This window comes from Taudactylus pleione, unplaced genomic scaffold (genome assembly GCF_031769625.1).
Source record: "Taudactylus pleione unplaced genomic scaffold, aTauple2 ptg000473l, whole genome shotgun sequence".
In the NCBI taxonomy this organism is placed as follows: domain Eukaryota; kingdom Metazoa; phylum Chordata; class Amphibia; order Anura; family Myobatrachidae; genus Taudactylus; species Taudactylus pleione.
The window spans coordinates 6,688,361-6,713,465 of NW_028284875.1; the positions used below are offsets into that span (position 1 = coordinate 6,688,361).

General features: G+C 33.3%; 12 non-coding genes across 12 annotated transcripts; all 12 read left to right on the forward strand.

The window, feature by feature from the left end:
- Window positions 1–753: 753 nt before the first annotated feature.
- Window positions 754–846, forward strand: TRNAI-UAU (transfer RNA isoleucine (anticodon UAU)). Its single transcript is given in 2 exon segments — window positions 754–791; window positions 811–846. It is a non-coding gene; the product is annotated as a tRNA-Ile (tRNA).
- Window positions 847–2,265: 1,419 nt separating this feature from the next.
- On the forward strand, window positions 2,266–2,357 carry TRNAI-UAU (transfer RNA isoleucine (anticodon UAU)). The gene is given in 2 exon segments: window positions 2,266–2,303; window positions 2,322–2,357. It is a non-coding gene; the product is annotated as a tRNA-Ile (tRNA).
- Window positions 2,358–3,763: 1,406 nt separating this feature from the next.
- On the forward strand, window positions 3,764–3,855 carry TRNAI-UAU (transfer RNA isoleucine (anticodon UAU)). The gene is given in 2 exon segments: window positions 3,764–3,801; window positions 3,820–3,855. It is a non-coding gene; the product is annotated as a tRNA-Ile (tRNA).
- Window positions 3,856–6,773: 2,918 nt separating this feature from the next.
- On the forward strand, window positions 6,774–6,865 carry TRNAI-UAU (transfer RNA isoleucine (anticodon UAU)). The gene is given in 2 exon segments: window positions 6,774–6,811; window positions 6,830–6,865. It is a non-coding gene; the product is annotated as a tRNA-Ile (tRNA).
- Window positions 6,866–11,282: 4,417 nt separating this feature from the next.
- TRNAI-UAU (transfer RNA isoleucine (anticodon UAU)) lies at window positions 11,283–11,375 on the forward strand. The gene is given in 2 exon segments: window positions 11,283–11,320; window positions 11,340–11,375. It is a non-coding gene; the product is annotated as a tRNA-Ile (tRNA).
- A 1,407-nt stretch (window positions 11,376–12,782) lies between these two features.
- On the forward strand, window positions 12,783–12,875 carry TRNAI-UAU (transfer RNA isoleucine (anticodon UAU)). Its single transcript is given in 2 exon segments — window positions 12,783–12,820; window positions 12,840–12,875. It is a non-coding gene; the product is annotated as a tRNA-Ile (tRNA).
- A 1,419-nt stretch (window positions 12,876–14,294) lies between these two features.
- On the forward strand, window positions 14,295–14,387 carry TRNAI-UAU (transfer RNA isoleucine (anticodon UAU)). The gene is given in 2 exon segments: window positions 14,295–14,332; window positions 14,352–14,387. It is a non-coding gene; the product is annotated as a tRNA-Ile (tRNA).
- A 1,419-nt stretch (window positions 14,388–15,806) lies between these two features.
- TRNAI-UAU (transfer RNA isoleucine (anticodon UAU)) lies at window positions 15,807–15,898 on the forward strand. Its single transcript is given in 2 exon segments — window positions 15,807–15,844; window positions 15,863–15,898. It is a non-coding gene; the product is annotated as a tRNA-Ile (tRNA).
- A 1,406-nt stretch (window positions 15,899–17,304) lies between these two features.
- Window positions 17,305–17,396, forward strand: TRNAI-UAU (transfer RNA isoleucine (anticodon UAU)). Its single transcript is given in 2 exon segments — window positions 17,305–17,342; window positions 17,361–17,396. It is a non-coding gene; the product is annotated as a tRNA-Ile (tRNA).
- Window positions 17,397–18,802: 1,406 nt separating this feature from the next.
- TRNAI-UAU (transfer RNA isoleucine (anticodon UAU)) lies at window positions 18,803–18,895 on the forward strand. The gene is given in 2 exon segments: window positions 18,803–18,840; window positions 18,860–18,895. It is a non-coding gene; the product is annotated as a tRNA-Ile (tRNA).
- Window positions 18,896–20,314: 1,419 nt separating this feature from the next.
- Window positions 20,315–20,406, forward strand: TRNAI-UAU (transfer RNA isoleucine (anticodon UAU)). The gene is given in 2 exon segments: window positions 20,315–20,352; window positions 20,371–20,406. It is a non-coding gene; the product is annotated as a tRNA-Ile (tRNA).
- A 4,430-nt stretch (window positions 20,407–24,836) lies between these two features.
- TRNAI-UAU (transfer RNA isoleucine (anticodon UAU)) lies at window positions 24,837–24,929 on the forward strand. Its single transcript is given in 2 exon segments — window positions 24,837–24,874; window positions 24,894–24,929. It is a non-coding gene; the product is annotated as a tRNA-Ile (tRNA).
- The last annotated feature ends 176 nt before the right edge of the window (window positions 24,930–25,105 follow it).

Here is a 25,105-nt window from a genome sequence, read left to right on the forward strand (position 1 = left end):
TCAAGTCTATTCTAGGATGTATGTTCCTTTGATGCTCATTCTCATTCTAGAAGTTATGCTTTTTTTCAATGCAGGTGACTGTCTTAATGGTATTGCATGAAATCCATATATACCAAAACATACCTATTAAGTTTTAATTGCAATTTAATATCAGAGTGGCTACAAAATAACAATGTCTATGGCAATTGCTGATGGGTTTCTTGAAGTCCTTTCATCCATGTCATCAAAAGGGTAATTTTCTGCTTTTTATATTTCTTTGGACACTGACTTTACTGACAATTTAGGTGCTACAGACCAAAAAAACAATGTTTACCTTTAAATATAGAGCACAAGTGAGATTTAACTTATTTTTATTTAAAGATACTGCACTTTTTGGTATTATAGTGTATATTTTCCCTATGCAACATTGAAGTTACATATATTTATAGCAAATATTATTTAAGATAAATAAACAGAAATTATTTATAAACAGGAATTATTTTACAATTTTGATAATATTGAACTGTACAGCAATGGCATGAATTCATTGCAATATACACCTAAGGATACATAAAACTGGGCAATAACACAAATGCACAATATAATTGATTAACTTATGATTAGAATATTACTTTTATTAGGTACTTTAGTATTGGGTGCAGTAGTTTAGTGGATTTAAAAAGTAACTAATTTAAAATTAATAAACCAAGTTAATATACTTAGTCAACTCGATGCTAAAATCACTCAACTAAAAATAATACACTTTGACCATGTGTTCCTGTGGCGCAATCGGTCAGCGCGCGGTACTTATAAGACAGTATCTGTTGAGCAATGCTGAGGTTGTGAGTTCAAGCCTCACCTGGAGCAAATGTAATTTTTTTTCTAATGTCATCATTTAATGATTATCATCTGCTACCTGAACATCCTGATATGAAGGCAGAAAAAAATCACAAACATGACTGTTTTTAAGGTACCAGTACACACATCTGCTTTGGTTCATATGCACTGTAAACATTACTTTAGTTAGTCAACAAAATGGAATGCAAAAGACTACCTCTTTATTGGTAAAAGAGTTGCATCAATCTGTTTTGCTGCAATGTAACATGAGGGTCCACTCTATTAGGTCTGGTTAGTACAATCACATTTCATGCTGGGATTTGTAAAGCAAAGAACACAAATAAATGGCTTTCCTATATCGCAACAATTAATGATTATACTAATGAAAAAATCAGTTTCACACAAAGATGTTACTAAGCCCCACTGGCCTAATGGATAAGGCACTGTCCTCTTAAGCTAGGGATTGTGGTTTCAAGTCTCATCTGGGATTTAGTTCATCCATATAATTACTGGAGATGTTCCCTTTATTCTTGCTTGATACTGCACAAATGGCTCCACCAGAAACTTTTATCTGCTTAACAATCCGGTACTGTTCAGCTTGCAAAATTATGGCCCTGTATCTAAAAGCAGACATTTATCCTGATGACATTGTGGATTAGTTTCCGGATAAGTTTGCTATCACCTGGGACAGTGGCTTCAAGTCTCATCTAGGATGCATGTTCCTTTGATGCTCATTCTCATTCTAGAAGTTATGCTTTTTTTCAATGCAGGTGACTGTCTTAATGGTATTGCATGAAATCCATATATACCAAAACATACCTATTAAGTTTTAATTGCAATTTAATATCAGAGTGGCTACAAAATAACAATGTCTATATCAATTGCTGATGGGTTTCTTGAAGTCCTTTCATCCATGTCATCAAAAGGGTAATTTTCTGCTTTTTATATTTCTTTGGACACTGACTTTACTGACAATTTAGGTGCTACAGACCAAAAAAACAATGTTTACCTTTAAATATAGAGCACAAGTGAGATTTAACTTATTTTTATTTAAAGATACTGCACTTTTTGGTATTATAGTGTATATTTTCCCTATGCAACATTGAAGTTACATATATTTATAGCAAATATTATTTAAGATAAATAAACAGGAATTATTTATAAACAGGAATTATTTTACAATTTTGATAATATTGAACTGTACAGCAATGGCATGAATTCATTGCAATATACACCTAAGGATACATAAAACTGGGCAATAACACAAATGCACAATATAATTGATTAACTTATGATTAGAATATTACTTTTATTAGGTACTTTAGTATTGGGTGCAGTAGTTTAGTGGATTTAAAAAGTAACTAATTTAAAATTAATAAACCAAGTTAATATACTTAGTCAACTCGATGCTAAAATCACTCAACTAAAAATAATACACTTTGACCATGTGCTCCTGTGGCGCAATCGGTTAGCGCCCGGTACTTATAGGCAGTATCTGTTGAGCAATGCCGAGGTTGTGAGTTCAAGCCTCACCTGGAGCAAATGTAATTTTTTTTCTAATGATTATCATCTGCTACCTGAACATCCTGATATGAAGGCAGAAAAAAATCACAAACATGACTGTTTTTAAGGTACCAGTACACACATCTGCTTTGGTTCATATGCACTGTAAACATTACTTTAGTTAGTCAACAAAATGGAATGCAAAAGACTACCTCTTTATTGGTAAAAGAGTTGCATCAATCTGTTTTGCTGCAATGTAACATGAGGGTCCACACTATTAGGTCTGGTTAGTACAATCACATTTCATGCTGGGATTTGTAAAGCAAAGAACACAAATAAACGGCTTTCCTATATCGCAACAATTAATGATTATACTAATGAAAAAATCAGTTTCACACAAAGATGTTACTAAGCCCCACTGGCCTAATGGATAAGGCACTGGTCTCCTAAGCTAGGGATTGTGGTTTCAAGTCTCATCTGGGCTTTATTTCATCCATATAATTACTGGAGATGTTCCCTTTATTCTTGCTTGATACTGCACAAATGGCTCCACCATAAACTTTTATCTGCTTAACAATCCGGTACTGTTCAGCTTGCAAAATTATGGCCCTGTATCTAAAAGCAGACATTTATCCTGATGACATTGTGGATTAGTTTCCGGATAAGTTTGCTATCACCTGGGACAGTGGCTTCAAGTCTCATCTAGGATGCATGTTCCTTTGATGCTCATTCTCATTCTAGAAGTTATGCTTTTTTTCAATGCAGGTGACTGTCTTAATGGTATTGCATGAAATCCATATATACCAAAACATACCTATTAAGTTTTAATTGCAATTTAATATCAGAGTGGCTACAAAATAACAATGTCTATATCAATTGCTGATGGGTTTCTTGAAGTCCTTTCATCCATGTCATCAAAAGGGTAATTTTCTGCTTTTTATATTTCTTTGGACACTGACTTTACTGACAATTTAGGTGCTACAGACCAAAAAAACAATGTTTACCTTTAAATATAGAGCACAAGTGAGATTTAACTTATTTTTATTTAAAGATACTGCACTTTTTGGTATTATAGTGTATATTTTCCCTATGCAACATTGAAGTTACATATATTTATAGCAAATATTATTTAAGATAAATAAACAGAAATTATTTATAAACAGGAATTATTTTACAATTTTGATAATATTGAACTGTACAGCAATGGCATGAATTCATTGCAATATACACCTAAGGATACATAAAACTGGGCAATAACACAAATGCACAATATAATTGATTAACTTATGATTAGAATATTACTTTTATTAGGTACTTTAGTATTGGGTGCAGTAGTTTAGTGGATTTAAAAAGTAACTAATTTAAAATTAATAAACCAAGTTAATATACTTAGTCAACTCGATGCTAAAATCACTCAACTAAAAATAATACACTTTGACCATGTGCTCCTGTGGCGCAATCGGTTAGCGCGCGGTACTTATAGGCAGTATCTGTTGAGCAATGCCGAGGTTGTGAGTTCAAGCCTCACCTGGAGCAAATGTAATTTTTTTTCTAATGATTATCATCTGCTACCTGAACATCCTGATATGAAGGCAGAAAAAAATCACAAACATTACTGTTTTTAAGGTACCAGTACACACATCTGCTTTGGTTCATATGCACTGTAAACATTACTTTAGTTAGTCAACAAAATGGAATGCAAAAGACTACCTCTTTATTGGTAAAAGAGTTGCATCAATCTGTTTTGCTGCAATGTAACATGAGGGTCCACTCTATTAGGTCTGGTTAGTACAATCACATTTCATGCTGGGATTTGTAAAGCAAAGAACACAAATAAACGGCTTTCCTATATCGCAACAATTAATGATTATACTAATGAAAAAATCAGTTTCACACAAAGATGTTACTAAGCCCCACTGGCCTAATGGATAAGGCACTGGCCTCCTAAGCTAGGGATTGTGGTTTCAAGTCTCATCTGGGCTTTATTTCATCCATATAATTACTGGAGATGTTCCCTTTATTCTTGCTTGATACTGCACAAATGGCTCCACCAGAAACTTTTATCTGCTTAACAATCCGGTACTGTTCAGCTTGCAAAATTATGGCCCTGTATCTAAAAGCAGACATTTATCCTGATGACATTGTGGATTAGTTTCCGGATAAGATTGCTATCACCTGGGACAGTGGCTTCAAGTCTATTCTAGGATGTATGTTCCTTTGATGCTCATTCTCATTCTAGAAGTTATGCTTTTTTTCAATGCAGGTGACTGTCTTAATGGTATTGCATGAAATCCATATATACCAAAACATACCTATTAAGTTTTAATTGCAATTTAATATCAGAGTGGCTACAAAATAACAATGTCTATATCAATTGCTGATGGGTTTCTTGAAGTCCTTTCATCCATGTCATCAAAAGGGTAATTTTCTGCTTTTTATATTTCTTTGGACACTGACTTTACTGACAATTTAGGTGCTACAGACCAAAAAAACAATGTTTACCTTTAAATATAGAGCACAAGTGAGATTTAACTTATTTTTATTTAAAGATACTGCACTTTTTGGTATTATAGTGTATATTTTCCCTATGCAACATTGAAGTTACATATATTTATAGCAAATATTATTTAAGATAAATAAACAGAAATTATTTATAAACAGGAATTATTTTACAATTTTGATAATATTGAACTGTACAGCAATGGCATGAATTCATTGCAATATACACCTAAGGATACATAAAACTGGGCAATAACACAAATGCACAATATAATTGATTAACTTATGATTAGAATATTACTTTTATTAGGTACTTTAGTATTGGGTGCAGTAGTTTAGTGGATTTAAAAAGTAACTAATTTAAAATTAATAAACCAAGTTAATATACTTAGTCAACTCGATGCTAAAATCACTCAACTAAAAATAATACACTTTGACCATGTGTTCCTGTGGCGCAATCGGTCAGCACGCGGTACTTATAAGACAGTATCTGTTGAGCAATGCTGAGGTTGTGAGTTCAAGCCTCACCTGGAGCAAATGTAATTTTTTTTCTAATGTCATCATTTAATGATTATCATCTGCTACCTGAACATCCTGATATGAAGGCAGAAAAAAATCACAAACATGACTGTTTTTAAGGTACCAGTACACACATCTGCTTTGGTTCATATGCACTGTAAACATTACTTTAGTTAGTCAACAAAATGGAATGCAAAAGACTACCTCTTTATTGGTAAAAGAGTTGCATCAATCTGTTTTGCTGCAATGTAACATGAGGGTCCACTCTATTAGGTCTGGTTAGTACAATCACATTTCATGCTGGGATTTGTAAAGCAAAGAACACAAATAAATGGCTTTCCTATATCGCAACAATTAATGATTATACTAATGAAAAAATCAGTTTCACACAAAGATGTTACTAAGCCCCACTGGCCTAATGGATAAGGCACTGTCCTCTTAAGCTAGGGATTGTGGTTTCAAGTCTCATCTGGGATTTAGTTCATCCATATAATTACTGGAGATGTTCCCTTTATTCTTGCTTGATACTGCACAAATGGCTCCACCATAAACTTTTATCTGCTTAACAATCCGGTACTGTTCAGCTTGCAAAATTATGGCCCTGTATCTAAAAGCAGACATTTATCCTGATGACATTGTGGATTAGTTTCCGGATAAGTTTGCTATCACCTGGGACAGTGGCTTCAAGTCTCATCTAGGATGCATGTTCCTTTGATGCTCATTCTCATTCTAGAAGTTATGCTTTTTTTCAATGCAGGTGACTGTCTTAATGGTATTGCATGAAATCCATATATACCAAAACATACCTATTAAGTTTTAATTGCAATTTAATATCAGAGTGGCTACAAAATAACAATGTCTATATCAATTGCTGATGGGTTTCTTGAAGTCCTTTCATCCATGTCATCAAAAGGGTAATTTTCTGCTTTTTATATTTCTTTGGACACTGACTTTACTGACAATTTAGGTGCTACAGACCAAAAAAACAATGTTTACCTTTAAATATAGAGCACAAGTGAGATTTAACTTATTTTTATTTAAAGATACTGCACTTTTTGGTATTATAGTGTATATTTTCCCTATGCAACATTGAAGTTACATATATTTATAGCAAATATTATTTAAGATAAATAAACAGAAATTATTTATAAACAGGAATTATTTTACAATTTTGATAATATTGAACTGTACAGCAATGGCATGAATTCATTGCAATATACACCTAAGGATACATAAAACTGGGCAATAACACAAATGCACAATATAATTGATTAACTTATGATTAGAATATTACTTTTATTAGGTACTTTAGTATTGGGTGCAGTAGTTTAGTGGAATTAAAAAGTAACTAATTTAAAATTAATAAACCAAGTTAATATACTTAGTCAACTCGATGCTAAAATCACTCAACTAAAAATAATACACTTTGACCATGTGCTCCTGTGGCGCAATTGGTTAACGCGCGGTACTTATAGGCAGTATCTGTTGAGCAATGCCGAGGTTGTGAGTTCAAGCCTCACCTGGAGCAAATGTAATTTTTTTTCTAATGATTATCATCTGCTAGCTGAACATCCTGATATGAAGGCAGAAAAAAATCACAAACATGACTGTTTTTAAGGTACCAGTACACACATCTGCTTTGGTTCATATGCACTGTAAACATTACTTTAGTTAGTCAACAAAATGGAATGCAAAAGACTACCTCTTTATTGGTAAAAGAGTTGCATCAATCTGTTTTGCTGCAATGTAACATGAGGGTCCACACTATTAGGTCTGGTTAGTACAATCACATTTCATGCTGGGATTTGTAAAGCAAAGAACACAAATAAACGGCTTTCCTATATCGCAACAATTAATGATTATACTAATGAAAAAATCAGTTTCACACAAAGATGTTACTAAGCCCCACTGGCCTAATGGATAAGGCACTGGTCTCCTAAGCTAGGGATTGTGGTTTCAAGTCTCATCTGGGCTTTATTTCATCCATATAATTACTGGAGATGTTCCCTTTATTCTTGCTTGATACTGCACAAATGGCTCCACCAGAAACTTTTATCTGCTTAACAATCCGGTACTGTTCAGCTTGCAAAATTATGGCCCTGTATCTAAAAGCAGACATTTATCCTGATGACATTGTGGATTAGTTTCCGGATAAGTTTGCTATCACCTGGGACAGTGGCTTCAAGTCTCATCTAGGATGCATGTTCCTTTGATGCTCATTCTCATTCTAGAAGTTATGCTTTTTTTCAATGCAGGTGACTGTCTTAATGGTATTGCATGAAATCCATATATACCAAAACATACCTATTAAGTTTTAATTGCAATTTAATATCAGAGTGGCTACAAAATAACAATGTCTATGGCAATTGCTGATGGGTTTCTTGAAGTCCTTTCATCCATGTCATCAAAAGGGTAATTTTCTGCTTTTTATATTTCTTTGGACACTGACTTTACTGACAATTTAGGTGCTACAGACCAAAAAAACAATGTTTACCTTTAAATATAGAGCACAAGTGAGATTTAACTTATTTTTATTTAAAGATACTGCACTTTTTGGTATTATAGTGTATATTTTCCCTATGCAACATTGAAGTTACATATATTTATAGCAAATATTATTTAAGATAAATAAACAGAAATTATTTATAAACAGGAATTATTTTACAATTTTGATAATATTGAACTGTACAGCAATGGCATGAATTCATTGCAATATACACCTAAGGATACATAAAACTGGGCAATAACACAAATGCACAATATAATTGATTAACTTATGATTAGAATATTACTTTTATTAGGTACTTTAGTATTGGGTGCAGTAGTTTAGTGGATTTAAAAAGTAACTAATTTAAAATTAATAAACCAAGTTAATATACTTAGTCAACTCGATGCTAAAATCACTCAACTAAAAATAATACACTTTGACCATGTGCTCCTGTGGCGCAATCGGTTAGCGCGCGGTACTTATAAGACAGTATCTGTTGAGCAATGCCGAGGTTGTGAGTTCAAGCCTCTCCTTGAGCAAATGTAATTTTTTTTCTAATGTCATCAGTTAATGATTATCATCTGCTACCTGAACATCCTGATATGAAGGCAGAAAAAAATCACAAACATTACTGTTTTTAAGGTACCAGTACACACATCTGCTTTGGTTCATATGCACTGTAAACATTACTTTAGTTAGTCAACAAAATGGAATGCAAAAGACTACCTCTTTATTGGTAAAAGAGTTGCATCAATCTGTTTTGCTGCAATGTAACATGAGGGTCAACACTATTAGGTCTGGTTAGTACAATCACATTTCATGCTGGGATTTGTAAAGCAAAGAACACAAATAAATGGCTTTCCTATATCGCAACAATTAATGATTATACTAATGAAAAAATCAGTTTCACACAAAGATGTTACTAAGCCCCACTGGCCTAATGGATAAGGCACTGGCCTCCTAAGCTAGGGATTGTGGTTTCAAGTCTCATCTGGGCTTTATTTCATCCATATAATTACTGGAGATGTTCCCTTTATTCTTGCTTGATACTGCACAAATGGCTCCACCAGAAACTTTTATCTGCGTAACAATCCGGTACTGTTCAGCTTGCAAAATTATGGCCCTGTATCTAAAAGCAGACATTTATCCTGATGACATTGTGGATAAGTTTGCTATCACCTGGGACAGTGGCTTCAAGTCTCATCTAGGATGCATGTTCCTTTGATGCTCATTCTCATTCTAGAAGTTATGCTTTTTTTCAATGCAGGTGACTGTCTTAATGGTATTGCATGAAATCCATATATACCAAAACATACCTATTAAGTTTTAATTGCAATTTAATATCAGAGTGGCTACAAAATAACAATGTCTATGGCAATTGCTGATGGGTTTCTTGAAGTCCTTTCATCCTTGTCATCAAAAGGGTAATTTTCTGCTTTTTATATTTCTTTGGACACTGACTTTACTGACAATTTAGGTGCTACAGACCAAAAAAACAATGTTTACCTTTAAATATAGAGCACAAGTGAGATTTAACTTATTTTTATTTAAAGATACTGCACTTTTTGTATTATAGTGTATATTTTCCCTATGCAACATTGAAGTTACATATATTTATAGCAAATATTATTTAAGATAAATAAACAGAAATTATTTATAAACAGGAATTATTTTACAATTTTGATAATATTGAACTGTACAGCAATGGCATGAATTCATTGCAATATACACCTAAGGATACATAAAACTGGGCAATAACACAAATGCACAATATAATTGATTAACTTATGATTAGAATATTACTTTTATTAGGTACTTTAGTATTGGGTGCAGTAGTTTAGTGGATTTAAAAAGTAACTAATTTAAAATTAATAAACCAAGTTAATATACTTAGTCAACTCGATGCTAAAATCACTCAACTAAAAATAATACACTTTGACCATGTGCTCATGTGGTGCAATCGGTCAGCGCGCAGTACTTATAAGACAGTATCTGTTGAGCAATGCCGAGGTTGTGAGTTCAAGCCTCACCTGGAGCAAATGTAATTTTTTTTCTAATGTCATCAGTTAATGATTATCATCTGCTACCTGAACATCCTGATATGAAGGCAGAAAAAAATCACAAACATGACTGTTTTTAAGGTACCAGTACACACATCTGCTTTGGTTCATATGCACTGTAAACATTACTTTAGTTAGTCAACAAAATGGAATGCAAAAGACTACCTCTTTATTGGTAAAAGAGTTGCATCAATCTGTTTTGCTGCAATGTAACATGAGGGTCCACACTATTAGGTCTGGTTAGTACAATCACATTTCATGCTGGGATTTGTAAAGCAAAGAACACAAATAAACGGCTTTCCTATATCGCAACAATTAATGATTATACTAATGAAAAAATCAGTTTCACACAAAGATGTTACTAAGCCCCACTGGCCTAATGGATAAGGCACTGGCCTCCTAAGCTAGGGATTGTGGTTTCAAGTCTCATCTGGGCTTTATTTCATCCATATAATTACTGGAGATGTTCCCTTTATTCTTGCTTGATACTGCACAAATGGCTCCACCAGAAACTTTTATCTGCTTAACAATCCGGTACTGTTCAGCTTGCAAAATTATGGCCCTGTATCTAAAAGCAGACATTTATCCTGATGACATTGTGGATTAGTTTCCGGATAAGTTTGCTATCACCTGGGACAGTGGCTTCAAGTCTCATCTAGGATGCATGTTCCTTTGATGCTCATTCTCATTCTAGAAGTTATGCTTTTTTTCAATGCAGGTGACTGTCTTAATGGTATTGCATGAAATCCATATATACCAAAACATACCTATTAAGTTTTAATTGCAATTTAATATCAGAGTGGCTACAAAATAACAATGTCTATGGCAATTGCTGATGGGTTTCTTGAAGTCCTTTCATCCATGTCATCAAAAGGGTAATTTTCTGCTTTTTATATTTCTTTGGACACTGACTTTACTGACAATTTAGGTGCTACAGACCAAAAAAACAATGTTTACCTTTAAATATAGAGCACAAGTGAGATTTAACTTATTTTTATTTAAAGATACTGCACTTTTTGGTATTATAGTGTATATTTTCCCTATGCAACATTGAAGTTACATATATTTATAGCAAATATTATTTAAGATAAATAAACAGAAATTATTTATAAACAGGAATTATTTTACAATTTTGATAATATTGAACTGTACAGCAATGGCATGAATTCATTGCAATATACACCTAAGGATACATAAAACTGGGCAATAACACAAATGCACAATATAATTGATTAACTTATGATTAGAATATTACTTTTATTAGGTACTTTAGTATTGGGTGCAGTAGTTTAGTGGATTTAAAAAGTAACTAATTTAAAATTAATAAACCAAGTTAATATACTTAGTCAACTCGATGCTAAAATCACTCAACTAAAAATAATACACTTTGACCATGTGCTCCTGTGGCGCAATCGGTTAGCGCGCGGTACTTATAAGACAGTATCTGTTGAGCAATGCCGAGGTTGTGAGTTCAAGCCTCACCTGGAGCAAATGTAATTTTTTTTCTAATGTCATCAGTTAATGATTATCATCTGCTACCTGAACATCCTGATATGAAGGCAGAAAAAAATCACAAACATTACTGTTTTTAAGGTACCAGTACACACATCTGCTTTGGTTCATATGCACTGTAAACATTACTTTAGTTAGTCAACAAAATGGAATGCAAAAGACTACCTCTTTATTGGTAAAAGAGTTGCATCAATCTGTTTTGCTGCAATGTAACATGAGGGTCCACTCTATTAGGTCTGGTTAGTACAATGACATTTCATGCTGGGATTTGTAAAGCAAAGAACACAAATAAACGGCTTTCCTATATCGCAACAATTAATGATTATACTAATGAAAAAATCAGTTTCACACAAAGATGTTACTAAGCCCCACTGGCCTAATGGATAAGGCACTGGCCTCCTAAGCTAGGGATTGTGGTTTCAAGTCTCATCTGGGCTTTATTTCATCCATATAATTACTGGAGATGTTCCCTTTATTCTTGCTTGATACTGCACAAATGGCTCCACCAGAAACTTTTATCTGCTTAACAATCCGGTACTGTTCAGCTTGCAAAATTATGGCCCTGTATCTAAAAGCAGACATTTATCCTGATGACATTGTGGATAAGTTTGCTATCACCTGGGACAGTGGCTTCAAGTCTCATCTAGGATGCATGTTCCTTTGATGCTCATTCTCATTCTAGAAGTTATGCTTTTTTTCAATGCAGGTGACTGTCTTAATGGTATTGCATGAAATCCATATATACCAAAACATACCTATTAAGTTTTAATTGCAATTTAATATCAGAGTGGCTACAAAATAACAATGTCTATGGCAATTGCTGATGGGTTTCTTGAAGTCCTTTCATCCATGTCATCAAAAGGGTAATTTTCTGCTTTTTATATTTCTTTGGACACTGACTTTACTGACAATTTAGGTGCTACAGACCAAAAAAACAATGTTTACCTTTAAATATAGAGCACAAGTGAGATTTAACTTATTTTTATTTAAAGATACTGCACTTTTTGGTATTATAGTGTATATTTTCCCTATGCAACATTGAAGTTACATATATTTATAGCAAATATTATTTAAGATAAATAAACAGAAATTATTTATAAACAGGAATTATTTTACAATTTTGATAATATTGAACTGTACAGCAATGGCATGAATTCATTGCAATATACACCTAAGGATACATAAAACTGGGCAATAACACAAATGCACAATATAATTGATTAACTTATGATTAGAATATTACTTTTATTAGGTACTTTAGTATTGGGTGCAGTAGTTTAGTGGATTTAAAAAGTAACTAATTTAAAATTAATAAACCAAGTTAATATACTTAGTCAACTCGATGCTAAAATCACTCAACTAAAAATAATACACTTTGACCATGTGCTCCTGTGGCGCAATCGGTTAGCGCGCGGTACTTATAAGACAGTATCTGTTGAGCAATGCCGAGGTTGTGAGTTCAAGCCTCACCTGGAGCAAATGTAATTTTTTTTCTAATGTCATCAGTTAATGATTATCATCTGCTACCTGAACATCCTGATATGAAGGCAGAAAAAAATCACAAACATTACTGTTTTTAAGGTACCAGTACACACATCTGCTTTGGTTCATATGCACTGTAAACATTACTTTAGTTAGTCAACAAAATGGAATGCAAAAGACTACCTCTTTATTGGTAAAAGAGTTGCATCAATCTGTTTTGCTGCAATGTAACATGAGGGTCCACTCTATTAGGTCTGGTTAGTACAATGACATTTCATGCTGGGATTTGTAAAGCAAAGAACACAAATAAACGGCTTTCCTATATCGCAACAATTAATGATTATACTAATGAAAAAATCAGTTTCACACAAAGATGTTACTAAGCCCCACTGGCCTAATGGATAAGGCACTGGCCTCCTAAGCTAGGGATTGTGGTTTCAAGTCTCATCTGGGCTTTATTTCATCCATATAATTACTGGAGATGTTCCCTTTATTCTTGCTTGATACTGCACAAATGGCTCCACCAGAAACTTTTATCTGCTTAACAATCCGGTACTGTTCAGCTTGCAAAATTATGGCCCTGTATCTAAAAGCAGACATTTATCCTGATGACATTGTGGATTAGTTTCCGGATAAGATTGCTATCACCTGGGACAGTGGCTTCAAGTCTATTCTAGGATGTATGTTCCTTTGATGCTCATTCTCATTCTAGAAGTTATGCTTTTTTTCAATGCAGGTGACTGTCTTAATGGTATTGCATGAAATCCATATATACCAAAACATACCTATTAAGTTTTAATTGCAATTTAATATCAGAGTGGCTACAAAATAACAATGTCTATGGCAATTGCTGATGGGTTTCTTGAAGTCCTTTCATCCATGTCATCAAAAGGGTAATTTTCTGCTTTTTATATTTCTTTGGACACTGACTTTACTGACAATTTAGGTGCTACAGACCAAAAAAACAATGTTTACCTTTAAATATAGAGCACAAGTGAGATTTAACTTATTTTTATTTAAAGATACTGCACTTTTTGGTATTATAGTGTATATTTTCCCTATGCAACATTGAAGTTACATATATTTATAGCAAATATTATTTAAGATAAATAAACAGAAATTATTTATAAACAGGAATTATTTTACAATTTTGATAATATTGAACTGTACAGCAATGGCATGAATTCATTGCAATATACACCTAAGGATACATAAAACTGGGCAATAACACAAATGCACAATATAATTGATTAACTTATGATTAGAATATTACTTTTATTAGGTACTTTAGTATTGGGTGCAGTAGTTTAGTGGATTTAAAAAGTAACTAATTTAAAATTAATAAACCAAGTTAATATACTTAGTCAACTCGATGCTAAAATCACTCAACTAAAAATAATACACTTTGACCATGTGTTCCTGTGGCGCAATCGGTCAGCGCGCGGTACTTATAAGACAGTATCTGTTGAGCAATGCTGAGGTTGTGAGTTCAAGCCTCACCTGGAGCAAATGTAATTTTTTTTCTAATGTCATCATTTAATGATTATCATCTGCTACCTGAACATCCTGATATGAAGGCAGAAAAAAATCACAAACATGACTGTTTTTAAGGTACCAGTACACACATCTTCTTTGGTTCATATGCACTGTAAACATTACTTTAGTTAGTCAACAAAATGGAATGCAAAAGACTACCTCTTTATTGGTAAAAGAGTTGCATCAATCTGTTTTGCTGCAATGTAACATGAGGGTCCACTCTATTAGGTCTGGTTAGTACAATCACATTTCATGCTGGGATTTGTAAAGCAAAGAACACAAATAAATGGCTTTCCTATATCGCAACAATTAATGATTATACTAATGAAAAAATCAGTTTCACACAAAGATGTTACTAAGCCCCACTGGCCTAATGGATAAGGCACTGTCCTCTTAAGCTAGGGATTGTGGTTTCAAGTCTCATCTGGGATTTAGTTCATCCATATAATTACTGGAGATGTTCCCTTTATTCTTGCTTGATACTGCACAAATGGCTCCACCAGAAACTTTTATCTGCTTAACAATCCGGTACTGTTCAGCTTGCAAAATTATGGCCCTGTATCTAAAAGCAGACATTTATCCTGATGACATTGTGGATTAGTTTCCGGATAAGTTTGCTATCACCTGGGACAGTGGCTTCAAGTCTCATCTAGGATGCATGTTCCTTTGATGCTCATTCTCATTCTAGAAGTTATGCTTTTTTTCAATGCAGGTGACTGTCTTAATGGTATTGCATGAAATCCATATATACCAAAACATACCTATTAAGTTTTAATTGCAATTTAATATCAGAGTGGCTACAAAATAACAATGTCTATATCAATTGCTGATGGGTTTCTTGAAGTCCTTTCATCCATGTCATCAAAAGGGTAATTTTCTGCTTTTTATATTTCTTTGGACACTGACTTTACTGACAATTTAGGTGCTACAGACCAAAAAAACAATGTTTACCTTTAAATATAGAGCACAAGTGAGATTTAACTTATTTTTATTTAAAGATACTGCACTTTTTGGTATTATAGTGTATATTTTCCCTATGCAACATTGAAGTTACATATATTTATAGCAAATATTATTTAAGATAAATAAACAGAAATTATTTATAAACAGGAATTATTTTACAATTTTGATAATATTGAACTGTACAGCAATGGCATGAATTCATTGCAATATACACCTAAGGATACATAAAACTGGGCAATAACACAAATGCACAATATAATTGATTAACTTATGATTAGAATATTACTTTTATTAGGTACTTTAGTATTGGGTGCAGTAGTTTAGTGGATTTAAAAAGTAACTAATTTAAAATTAATAAACCAAGTTAATATACTTAGTCAACTCGATGCTAAAATCACTCAACTAAAAATAATACACTTTGACCATGTGCTCCTGTGGCGCAATCGGTTAGCGCGCGGTACTTATAGGCAGTATCTGTTGAGCAATGCCGAGGTTGTGAGTTCAAGCCTCACCTGGAGCAAATGTAATTTTTTTTCTAATGATTATCATCTGCTACCTGAACATCCTGATATGAAGGCAGAAAAAAATCACAAACATGACTGTTTTTAAGGTACCAGTACACACATCTGCTTTGGTTCATATGCACTGTAAACATTACTTTAGTTAGTCAACAAAATGGAATGCAAAAGACTACCTCTTTATTGGTAAAAGAGTTGCATCAATCTGTTTTGCTGCAATGTAACATGAGGGTCCACACTATTAGGTCTGGTTAGTACAATCACATTTCATGCTGGGATTTGTAAAGCAAAGAACACAAATAAACGGCTTTCCTATATCGCAACAATTAATGATTATACTAATGAAAAAATCAGTTTCACACAAAGATGTTACTAAGCCCCACTGGCCTAATGGATAAGGCACTGGTCTCCTAAGCTAGGGATTGTGGTTTCAAGTCTCATCTGGGCTTTATTTCATCCATATAATTACTGGAGATGTTCCCTTTATTCTTGCTTGATACTGCACAAATGGCTCCACCATAAACTTTTATCTGCTTAACAATCCGGTACTGTTCAGCTTGCAAAATTATGGCCCTGTATCTAAAAGCAGACATTTATCCTGATGACATTGTGGATTAGTTTCCGGATAAGTTTGCTATCACCTGGGACAGTGGCTTCAAGTCTCATCTAGGATGCATGTTCCTTTGATGCTCATTCTCATTCTAGAAGTTATGCTTTTTTTCAATGCAGGTGACTGTCTTAATGGTATTGCATGAAATCCATATATACCAAAACATACCTATTAAGTTTTAATTGCAATTTAATATCAGAGTGGCTACAAAATAACAATGTCTATATCAATTGCTGATGGGTTTCTTGAAGTCCTTTCATCCATGTCATCAAAAGGGTAATTTTCTGCTTTTTATATTTCTTTGGACACTGACTTTACTGACAATTTAGGTGCTACAGACCAAAAAAACAATGTTTACCTTTAAATATAGAGCACAAGTGAGATTTAACTTATTTTTATTTAAAGATACTGCACTTTTTGGTATTATAGTGTATATTTTCCCTATGCAACATTGAAGTTACATATATTTATAGCAAATATTATTTAAGATAAATAAACAGAAATTATTTATAAACAGGAATTATTTTACAATTTTGATAATATTGAACTGTACAGCAATGGCATGAATTCATTGCAATATACACCTAAGGATACATAAAACTGGGCAATAACACAAATGCACAATATAATTGATTAACTTATGATTAGAATATTACTTTTATTAGGTACTTTAGTATTGGGTGCAGTAGTTTAGTGGATTTAAAAAGTAACTAATTTAAAATTAATAAACCAAGTTAATATACTTAGTCAACTCGATGCTAAAATCACTCAACTAAAAATAATACACTTTGACCATGTGCTCCTGTGGCGCAATCGGTTAGCGCGCGGTACTTATAGGCAGTATCTGTTGAGCAATGCCGAGGTTGTGAGTTCAAGCCTCACCTGGAGCAAATGTAATTTTTTTTCTAATGATTATCATCTGCTACCTGAACATCCTGATATGAAGGCAGAAAAAAATCACAAACATTACTGTTTTTAAGGTACCAGTACACACATCTGCTTTGGTTCATATGCACTGTAAACATTACTTTAGTTAGTCAACAAAATGGAATGCAAAAGACTACCTCTTTATTGGTAAAAGAGTTGCATCAATCTGTTTTGCTGCAATGTAACATGAGGGTCCACTCTATTAGGTCTGGTTAGTACAATCACATTTCATGCTGGGATTTGTAAAGCAAAGAACACAAATAAACGGCTTTCCTATATCGCAACAATTAATGATTATACTAATGAAAAAATCAGTTTCACACAAAGATGTTACTAAGCCCCACTGGCCTAATGGATAAGGCACTGGCCTCCTAAGCTAGGGATTGTGGTTTCAAGTCTCATCTGGGCTTTATTTCATCCATATAATTACTGGAGATGTTCCCTTTATTCTTGCTTGATACTGCACAAATGGCTCCACCAGAAACTTTTATCTGCTTAACAATCCGGTACTGTTCAGCTTGCAAAATTATGGCCCTGTATCTAAAAGCAGACATTTATCCTGATGACATTGTGGATTAGTTTCCGGATAAGATTGCTATCACCTGGGACAGTGGCTTCAAGTCTATTCTAGGATGTATGTTCCTTTGATGCTCATTCTCATTCTAGAAGTTATGCTTTTTTTCAATGCAGGTGACTGTCTTAATGGTATTGCATGAAATCCATATATACCAAAACATACCTATTAAGTTTTAATTGCAATTTAATATCAGAGTGGCTACAAAATAACAATGTCTATGGCAATTGCTGATGGGTTTCTTGAAGTCCTTTCATCCATGTCATCAAAAGGGTAATTTTCTGCTTTTTATATTTCTTTGGACACTGACTTTACTGACAATTTAGGTGCTACAGACCAAAAAAACAATGTTTACCTTTAAATATAGAGCACAAGTGAGATTTAACTTATTTTTATTTAAAGATACTGCACTTTTTGGTATTATAGTGTATATTTTCCCTATGCAACATTGAAGTTACATATATTTATAGCAAATATTATTTAAGATAAATAAACAGAAATTATTTATAAACAGGAATTATTTTACAATTTTGATAATATTGAACTGTACAGCAATGGCATGAATTCATTGCAATATACACCTAAGGATACATAAAACTGGGCAATAACACAAATGCACAATATAATTGATTAACTTATGATTAGAATATTACTTTTATTAGGTACTTTAGTATTGGGTGCAGTAGTTTAGTGGATTTAAAAAGTAACTAATTTAAAATTAATAAACCAAGTTAATATACTTAGTCAACTCGATGCTAAAATCACTCAACTAAAAATAATACACTTTGACCATGTGTTCCTGTGGCGCAATCGGTCAGCGCGCGGTACTTATAAGACAGTATCTGTTGAGCAATGCTGAGGTTGTGAGTTCAAGCCTCACCTGGAGCAAATGTAATTTTTTTTCTAATGTCATCATTTAATGATTATCATCTGCTACCTGAACATCCTGATATGAAGGCAGAAAAAAATCACAAACATGACTGTTTTTAAGGTACCAGTACACACATCTGCTTTGGTTCATATGCACTGTAAACATTACTTTAGTTAGTCAACAAAATGGAATGCAAAAGACTACCTCTTTATTGGTAAAAGAGTTGCATCAATCTGTTTTGCTGCAATGTAACATGAGGGTCCACTCTATTAGGTCTGGTTAGTACAATCACATTTCATGCTGGGATTTGTAAAGCAAAGAACACAAATAAATGGCTTTCCTATATCGCAACAATTAATGATTATACTAATGAAAAAATCAGTTTCACACAAAGATGTTACTAAGCCCCACTGGCCTAATGGATAAGGCACTGTCCTCTTAAGCTAGGGATTGTGGTTTCAAGTCTCATCTGGGATTTAGTTCATCCATATAATTACTGGAGATGTTCCCTTTATTCTTGCTTGATACTGCACAAATGGCTCCACCATAAACTTTTATCTGCTTAACAATCCGGTACTGTTCAGCTTGCAAAATTATGGCCCTGTATCTAAAAGCAGACATTTATCCTGATGACATTGTGGATTAGTTTCCGGATAAGTTTGCTATCACCTGGGACAGTGGCTTCAAGTCTCATCTAGGATGCATGTTCCTTTGATGCTCATTCTCATTCTAGAAGTTATGCTTTTTTTCAATGCAGGTGACTGTCTTAATGGTATTGCATGAAATCCATATATACCAAAACATACCTATTAAGTTTTAATTGCAATTTAATATCAGAGTGGCTACAAAATAACAATGTCTATATCAATTGCTGATGGGTTTCTTGAAGTCCTTTCATCCATGTCATCAAAAGGGTAATTTTCTGCTTTTTATATTTCTTTGGACACTGACTTTACTGACAATTTAGGTGCTACAGACCAAAAAAACAATGTTTACCTTTAAATATAGAGCACAAGTGAGATTTAACTTATTTTTATTTAAAGATACTGCACTTTTTGGTATTATAGTGTATATTTTCCCTATGCAACATTGAATTTACATATATTTATAGCAAATATTATTTAAGATAAATAAACAGAAATTATTTATAAACAGGAATTATTTTACAATTTTGATAATATTGAACTGTACAGCAATGGCATGAATTCATTGCAATATACACCTAAGGATACATAAAACTGGGCAATAACACAAATGCACAATATAATTGATTAACTTATGATTAGAATATTACTTTTATTAGGTACTTTAGTATTGGGTGCAGTAGTTTAGTGGAATTAAAAAGTAACTAATTTAAAATTAATAAACCAAGTTAATATACTTAGTCAACTCGATGCTAAAATCACTCAACTAAAAATAATACACTTTGACCATGTGCTCCTGTGGCGCAATTGGTTAACGCGCGGTACTTATAGGCAGTATCTGTTGAGCAATGCCGAGGTTGTGAGTTCAAGCCTCACCTGGAGCAAATGTAATTTTTTTTCTAATGATTATCATCTGCTAGCTGAACATCCTGATATGAAGGCAGAAAAAAATCACAAACATGACTGTTTTTAAGGTACCAGTACACACATCTGCTTTGGTTCATATGCACTGTAAACATTACTTTAGTTAGTCAACAAAATGGAATGCAAAAGACTACCTCTTTATTGGTAAAAGAGTTGCATCAATCTGTTTTGCTGCAATGTAACATGAGGGTCCACACTATTAGGTCTGGTTAGTACAATCACATTTCATGCTGGGATTTGTAAAGCAAAGAACACAAATAAACGGCTTTCCTATATCGCAACAATTAATGATTATACTAATGAAAAAATCAGTTTCACACAAAGATGTTACTAAGCCCCACTGGCCTAATGGATAAGGTACTTGTCTCCTAAGCTAGGGATTGTGGTTTCAAGTCTCATCTGGGCTTTATTTCATCCATATAATTACTGGAGATGTTCCCTTTATTCTTGCTTGATACTGCACAAATGGCTCCACCATAAACTTTTATCTGCTTAACAATCCGGTACTGTTCAGCTTGCAAAATTATGGCCCTGTATCTAAAAGCAGACATTTATCCTGATGACATTGTGGATTAGTTTCCGGATAAGTTTGCTATCACCTGGGACAGTGGCTTCAAGTCTCATCTAGGATGCATGTTCCTTTGATGCTCATTCTCATTCTAGAAGTTATGCTTTTTTTCAATGCAGGTGACTGTCTTAATGGTATTGCATGAAATCCATATATACCAAAACATACCTATTAAGTTTTAATTGCAATTTAATATCAGAGTGGCTACAAAATAACAATGTCTATGGCAATTGCTGATGGGTTTCTTGAAGTCCTTTCATCCATGTCATCAAAAGGGTAATTTTCTGCTTTTTATATTTCTTTGGACACTGACTTTACTGACAATTTAGGTGCTACAGACCAAAAAAACAATGTTTACCTTTAAATATAGAGCACAAGTGAGATTTAACTTATTTTTATTTAAAGATACTGCACTTTTTGGTATTATAGTGTATATTTTCCCTATGCAACATTGAAGTTACATATATTTATAGCAAATATTATTTAAGATAAATAAACAGAAATTATTTATAAACAGGAATTATTTTACAATTTTGATAATATTGAACTGTACAGCAATGGCATGAATTCATTGCAATATACACCTAAGGATACATAAAACTGGGCAATAACACAAATGCACAATATAATTGATTAACTTATGATTAGAATATTACTTTTATTAGGTACTTTAGTATTGGGTGCAGTAGTTTAGTGGATTTAAAAAGTAACTAATTTAAAATTAATAAACCAAGTTAATATACTTAGTCAACTCGATGCTAAAATCACTCAACTAAAAATAATACACTTTGACCATGTGCTTATGTGGTGCAATCGGTCAGCGCGCAGTACTTATAAGACAGTATCTGTTGAGCAATGCCGAGGTTGTGAGTTCAAGCCTCACCTGGAGCAAATGTAATTTTTTTTCTAATGTCATCAGTTAATGATTATCATCTGCTACCTGAACATCCTGATATGAAGGCAGAAAAAAATCACAAACATGACTGTTTTTAAGGTACCAGTACACACATCTGCTTTGGTTCATATGCACTGTAAACATTACTTTAGTTAGTCAACAAAATGGAATGCAAAAGACTACCTCTTTATTGGTAAAAGAGTTGCATCAATCTGTTTTGCTGCAATGTAACATGAGGGTCCACACTATTAGGTCTGGTTAGTACAATCACATTTCATGCTGGGATTTGTAAAGCAAAGAACACAAATAAACAGCTTTCCTATATCGCAACAATTAATGATTATACTAATGAAAAAATCAGTTTCACACAAAGATGTTACTAAGCCCCACTGGCCTAATGGATAAGGCACTGGCCTCCTAAGCTAGGGATTGTGGTTTCAAGTCTCATCTGGGCTTTATTTCATCCATATAATTACTGGAGATGTTCCCTTTATTCTTGCTTGATACTGCACAAATGGCTCCACCAGAAACTTTTATCTGCTTAACAATCCGGTACTGTTCAGCTTGCAAAATTATGGCCCTGTATCTAAAAGCAGACATTTATCCTGATGACATTGTGGATTAGTTTCCGGATAAGTTTGCTATCACCTGGGACAGTGGCTTCAAGTCTCATCTAGGATGCATGTTCCTTTGATGCTCATTCTCATTCTAGAAGTTATGCTTTTTTTCAATGCAGGTGACTGTCTTAATGGTATTGCATGAAATCCATATATACCAAAACATACCTATTAAGTTTTAATTGCAATTTAATATCAGAGTGGCTACAAAATAACAATGTCTATGGCAATTGCTGATGGGTTTCTTGAAGTCCTTTCATCCATGTCATCAAAAGGGTAATTTTCTGCTTTTTATATTTCTTTGCACACTGACTTTACTGACAATTTAGGTGCTACAGACCAAAAAAACAATGTTTACCTTTAAATATAGTGCACAAGTGAGATTTAACTTATTTTTATTTAAAGATACTGCACTTTTTGGTATTATAGTGTATATTTTCCCTATGCAACATTGAAGTTACATATATTTATAGCAAATATTATTTAAGATAAATAAACAGGAATTATTTATAAACAGGAATTATTTTACAATTTTGATAATATTGAACTGTACAGCAATGGCATGAATTCATTGCAATATACACCTAAGGATACATAAAACTGGGCAATAACACAAATGCACAATATAATTGATTAACTTATGATTAGAATATTACTTTTATTAGGTACTTTAGTATTGGGTGCAGTAGTTTAGTGGATTTAAAAAGTAACTAATTTAAAATTAATAAACCAAGTTAATATACTTAGTCAACTCGATGCTAAAATCACTCAACTAAAAATAATACACTTTGACCATGTGCTCATGTGGTGCAATCGGTCAGTGCGCAGTACTTATAAGACAGTATCTGTTGAGCAATGCTGAGGTTGTGAGTTCAAGCCTCACCTGGAGCAAATGTAATTTTTTTTCTAATGTCATCAGTTAATGATTATCATCTGCTACCTGAACATCCTGATATGAAGGCAGAAAAAAATCACAAACATGACTGTTTTTAAGGTACCAGTACACACATCTGCTTTGGTTCATATGCACTGTAAACATTACTTTAGTTAGTCAACAAAATGGAATGCAAAAGACTACCTCTTTATTGGTAAAAGAGTTACATCAATCTGTTTTGCTGCAATGTAACATGAGGGTCCACACTATTAGGTCTGGTTAGTACAATCACATTTCATGCTGGGATTTGTAAAGCAAAGAACACAAATAAATGGCTTTCCTATATCGCAACAATTAATGATTATACTAATGAAAAAATCAGTTTCACACAAAGATGTTACTAAGCCCCACTGGCCTAATGGATAAGGCACTGGCCTCCTAAGCTAGGGATTGTGGTTTCAAGTCTCGTCTGGGCTTTATTTCATCCATATAATTACTGGAGATGTTCCCTTTATTCTTGCTTGATACTGCACAAATGGCTCCACCAGAAACTTTTATCTGCTTAACAATCCGGTACTGTTCAGCTTGCAAAATTATGGCCCTGTATCTAAAAGCAGACATTTATCCTGATTACATTGTGGATTAGTTTCCGGATAAATTTGCTATCACCTGGGACAGTGGCTTCAAGTCTCATGTAGGATGCATGTTCCTTTGATGCTCATTCTCATTCTAGAAGTTATGCTTTTTTTCAATGCAGGTGACTGTCTTAATGGTATTGCATGAAATCCATATATACCAAAACATACCTATTAAGTTTTAATTGCAATTTACTATCAGAGTGGCTACAAAATAACAATGTATATGGCAATTGCTGATGGGTTTCTTGAAGTCCTTTCATCCAAGTCATCAAAAGGGTAATTTTCTGCTTTTTATATTTCTTTGGACACTGACTTTACTGACAATTTAGGTGCTACAGACCAAAAAAACAATGTTTACCTTTAAATATAGAGCACAAGTGAGATTTAACTTATTTTTATTTAAAGATACTGCACTTTTTGGTATTATAGTGTATATTTTCCCTATGCAACATTGAAGTTACATATATTTATAGCAAATATTATTTAAGATAAATAAACAGAAATTATTTATAAACAGGAATTATTTTACAATTTTGATAATATTGAACTGTACAGCAATGGCATGAATTCATTGCAATATACACCTAAGGATACATAAAACTGGGCAATAACACAAATGCACAATATAATTGATTAACTTATGATTAGAATATTACTTTTATTAGGTACTTTAGTATTGGGTGCAGTAGTTTAGTGGATTTAAAAAGTAACTAATTTAAAATTAATAAACCAAGTTAATATACTTAGTCAACTCGATGCTAAAATCACTCAACTAAAAATAATACACTTTGACCATGTGCTCCTGTGGCGCAATCGGTTAGCGCGCGGTACTTATAAGGCAGTATCTGTTGAGCAATGCCGAGGTTGTGAGTTCAAGCTTCACCTGGAGCAAATGTAATTTTTTTTCTAATGATTATCATCTGCTACCTGAACATCCTGATATGAAGGCAGAAAAAAATCACAAACATGACTGTTTTTAAGGTACCAGTACACACATCTGCTTTGGTTCATATGCACTGTAAACATTACTTTAGTTAGTCAACAAAATGGAATGCAAAAGACTACCT